This window comes from Sorghum bicolor, chromosome 1 (assembly GCF_000003195.3).
Source record: "Sorghum bicolor cultivar BTx623 chromosome 1, Sorghum_bicolor_NCBIv3, whole genome shotgun sequence".
NCBI classification, from domain to species: domain Eukaryota; kingdom Viridiplantae; phylum Streptophyta; class Magnoliopsida; order Poales; family Poaceae; genus Sorghum; species Sorghum bicolor.
This window is the reverse complement of record NC_012870.2, coordinates 52,881,724-52,886,373: the sequence shown is the minus strand read 5'-3', so window position 1 is coordinate 52,886,373 and position 4,650 is coordinate 52,881,724.

Here is a 4,650-nt window from a genome sequence, read left to right as displayed (position 1 = left end):
GACATGGGAGTTGCTAAGAAGGCAATGGTGGTGTGCTGATCAGCAAGAATAGATAGGTTGTTATTTTCCATAATTGTTAGGGTTTGTTTTATGTATGATTCCTATTTGGTTTGGAATTACATCCTAGTCGTATACGATTGTAACTCTTTAGGACAGAGTATAAATATGGGCCTAGTAGCGATGTAAGAGGACAATCAATCAATAATATACACAAGTCTTACATCTACTTTTGCATCTACTTTTTCAATGACTTCGTCAACTCACATATTTTCCTTTACTTACGAGTTCTTAAGAATTCATTGAGTCATACTCGATGAGTTCTCGAGTTCCGCGTGAATACCTCTTGGCCGTGGCATCTGGGTGCATCACTGTTGTCGGGACCAAAGTATTCGAGTTACCACCTTTGTCGATTGTAAGGTCAAATCGGCTGGCACGCCTTAACGTTGAATCGGGTATAAGCCCTTTGTGTTTGCAGATTCACTTTTGCATCAACACATCTTTTGGCACGCCCAGTGGGACAAATCTATCAACAAGATCAACATGGCTACTACTGAGCTCGACGCAGACAATGTCATTGCCGTGACAGAAGCTGATCTTAGGGACGAACAGAAGCAGGCCATGGCAAGGGCTATGGAGGAGTACAGGCAGCTCTGCTTGAAATCCTTCAGCCTCAATAGGAGCGGTGAAGAAATCTAGAAGCAAGAGCTGCCGATGCCTTCGCAGATTACTTTCAAAGCCAATCCTGGTAAATTGCAAGATATGATTGACTATGCTATTAATCGTGCTTTGATCAATCAATCTAGTGTGCTGTCAAATACTGTTTTCAATGTTGTGGCTAGAACTTTTAAAGAAGGACAGGCACCACCACTATATGTTGGCCCAGCCTATCATCAGCCTGGGTTGTCATCGGTCACGGCTCCATCGGCTCCTCCAGCCGTTGCGGGTATGGAAGTTACTTCTCCCCCAAGCACATTACGGATGACTAATGGGCAATCTACACTAATGAGAACTAATCCAGCAACATCAAAGGGACGGGTTCAACTCAACACAGATCTATCAACATCGGCAATGTCAGGATCTGTATTTCAGAATTGTCAAGTTCCTCCTAATTGGTGGGGATATGGTATGCCTCCGGAGTTTTTTGCAAATAGTTCTAGAACATCTCAGATGGCTGACTTAGCAGGAAAAGCTCCTATGACATCGGCACCTCCAGTTTCGCCGATGACTCAGATTCCCCAATATTCTACAACTACCACTACAAGGCCTGTTACTGGGAATTTTCAAGTGCCAACATTCCATATGCCTAATGCAAATTCATCGGCAGATCCACTGCCGACTCAATAGAGATTTATGACTCAGACAGTATATGTCAACCCAGCAATGACAACCAATTATCAGCCATCGGCAGGACCTGCACCGATGAATGCTAATAATGGATGGACAGGGCAGTTTGTCTTTCCACATGTGACACAACAGAATCATCAGGCTATGGGGTTCCAGCAAGGACAGATGCAGGTTGGTTTTTAAAATCAAGGACCGGCCAATCAGCCAATGAATCTTGCTCAGCAGATTGGTGGTCAGAAAACTATGGCCAACGTTATGTTTCCTAGAGAACGTGCACCTCAGAGGCACGTGGAAGCTTATCAGTAGGTGCCAGAACTTCAGCCCGCACATCGGCAAGATGCCGATGCCTATTGGGCCGATAAGATAGCTGAGGTTATGAGAGATCAGTTTAGGATAAAACCCAAGGTCAACACCTACTCTTATCGGACACCGTATCCTCCTACATATGATTTGATTCCACTCCCAAATCGGTACAAGGTACCGGATTTCACTAAATTCTCTAGACAAGATGACACATCAACCATGGAACATGTCAATCGGTTCATCATCCAGTGTGGAGAAGCTGCTAACAGAGATGAGTTAAGAGTTCGTTTGTTTTCATCATCTTTGTCGGGATCGGCATTTACCTCATTTATCTCGTTGCCACCAAACTCAGTTATTACCTGGGCCGATCTAGAAAAGCAGTTCCACAAATATTTCTTTTCTAGAGTTCATGAGAAGAAGCTTACCGATTTAGTAAGGCTAAGGCAACGCAATGATGAATCAGTTGAAAGCTTTGTGCAGAGGCTACGGGATGTAAAAAACAAATGTTACAATCTGGTTCTGGATGATCGGCAGCTAGCCGATTTGGCTTTCCAAGGATTGTTGCCACACATGAAGATAAATATGCTTCTCAGGAGTTTGAAAGTCTGAGTCATTTGGTGCAGAGGATTTCTGATCAAGATATCAAAGCTTTTGAACCTAGGAAAGCTTAGAATAAGAAAGTGTCATTTGTTGATGAGGCAATGAGTTCAGATTCTGATGAAGAACTAGTCATCGGCTTGGCAGAGTAGGTGAAAAATAAAAGGACGATGTCCTGTCCTTTTGGCCAAAAAGAACTAGAGAAATTTGCTTTCGATATCACTAAGGCCGATAGGATATTTGATTTCTTACTTCAAGAAGGATAGATTAAATTCTCATCCAATCATGTGATTCCATCGGCAGAAGAATTGAAGAAGATCAAATATTGCAAGTGGCATAATGCAACATCACACAGCACAAATGAGTGCAAGGAGTTTAGGCAACAATTGCAATCGGCTATAGAATCTGAGAGGATTAAGTTTTATAATTCCAAAGCTCAGAAGCCGATGAAGATTGATCAACACCCTTTCCCTGCAAACATGCTGGATGCCAAAGGTAAGACTAAAGTCTTAACATCAGAAGCAACTGAGAAGAACGCATCGGTGGATCCCCAGCATCAAGTAACTACCGATGACGCTAAGGGCAAAGGCTTGACAAAGGAGGGCAATAGCTCTGGATGACCTCCTCGCTCTGGTGTTGTAATTACTCATAGGCAACATCGAGAGACATGGAAGCAGCGAGAGGACCAGTATCGCCGTCAGCAAGAAGATCGACGCCGAGAAGAAGAAAGGCGCCGACAAGAGTGGAATCGGCATAAAGATCATTGGAACTGCCCATTCTTTATTCATTGCTGGGAACAAAATATTAAATTGCCAACTATCAGAAACTGTCCTGAATGCAATGGTTATAATCAGTATGATTGGTCAGATCGACAATTTCAGAACAACATTCGACGTTTGATGAGCCAATCAGAGGAAGGATGTCAGTTCATGATCGGCTGGGGGGCAGGCTTAGTGTGCATGAAAGGCTTGGTGAACGTGTTGGTCATCTTCCAAGGAAACAAGAGGAGCTTGAAGAGATGGCAAATGCACGGGTTCCCGATGAATTTATATTTTGTAGGGATGCTAACCGTCATCGGGTGGAATCAAGGGAAGTTCACTACCAGCCAGCATGGAGAACAAAGATTCCCCAATGGTGTTCGGAAGGGTTAACAAGGACGCAGAAAAGGAGGATGCAGCGAGAACGTTAAGAAGAGTTGAATAGGGAAGAAAGTTCTTCTAAGTGTGAGAATCGGCAGCAATCGGATCTCAGGGACCATCGACAGATGTTAACATGGTGTTTATGTTGCCGATGGAATTTCTCGCACCCCTTAGTGATGATGAAGAGACAATTCTCCCTGGCCAGATAGCTTAGTTGGCACTTGATCCAATGACAACTATTTTTTAGAAGCCTTCTGATGATGAAAGACAACATCTTAAGGCTCTGTTTGTCAAAGGCAGGGTTGATGGGCAGCCGATTTCCAAAATACTCATTGACGGGGGAGCTGTAATCAACATTATGCCATATGCAGTATATCAGAAACTTGGCAAAGGGGATCAGGATTTGACCAAGACCGATATGATGTCGAAAGATTTTGAAGAGAATGTGTCACCAGTCAAAGGGGCTATATGTGTTGAATTGACCATCGGCAGCAAGACTTTGCCGACAACTTTCTTTGTCATCAGTGGAAAAGGTACATATAATTTACTGCTGGGGAGAGATTGGATTCATGCCAATTGCTGTATTCCTTCTACAATGCACCAGTGCCTTGTTCAGTGGGTAGGTGACAAAATTGAAATTGTCCCGAGAGATTCTTCATATGTCATTGCATCGACGGAGTCAGATACCTATGAGCGGACCAGATGCATATCAGGAGAGGTTTGGGAGAAAGATTTTCTCAAGGTCGTCGATTATGAAATTCCACCGATCCAAGCAGTCGGTTCTGATGAGGAATTTTAATGGATAGATTCGCCGATGATGGAAAGTTAGGACAGGGGTTTACATCGGCTGATGATTTAGTAGAAGTAGATATAGGTAATGGTGATAGACCAAGGCCTACTTTTATTAGTGCTATGTTAGATTCTGAATGTAAGCAACAATTGACCGATTTGTTGAAAGAATATAAAGATTGCTTTGCTTGAGATTATACCGAGATGCCTGGTTTAGACCGATCAATTATTGAACATCGGTTGCCTATTAAGTCTGTATTTCAGCCGCATCAGCAACCAGCACGCTGATGCAATCCTAATATTCTTCCTTATATTAAGGCCGAAATAACCAAACTTATTGAAGCTAAGTTTATTCGACAATGTCGGTATGCCGAATGGATTTCTAATGTTGTCCCTGTTTATAAAAAAATAGAAAGCTTCGTGTTTGCATTGACTTTAGGAATCTCAATAAAGCCACGCGATGGATGGTTATCCAATG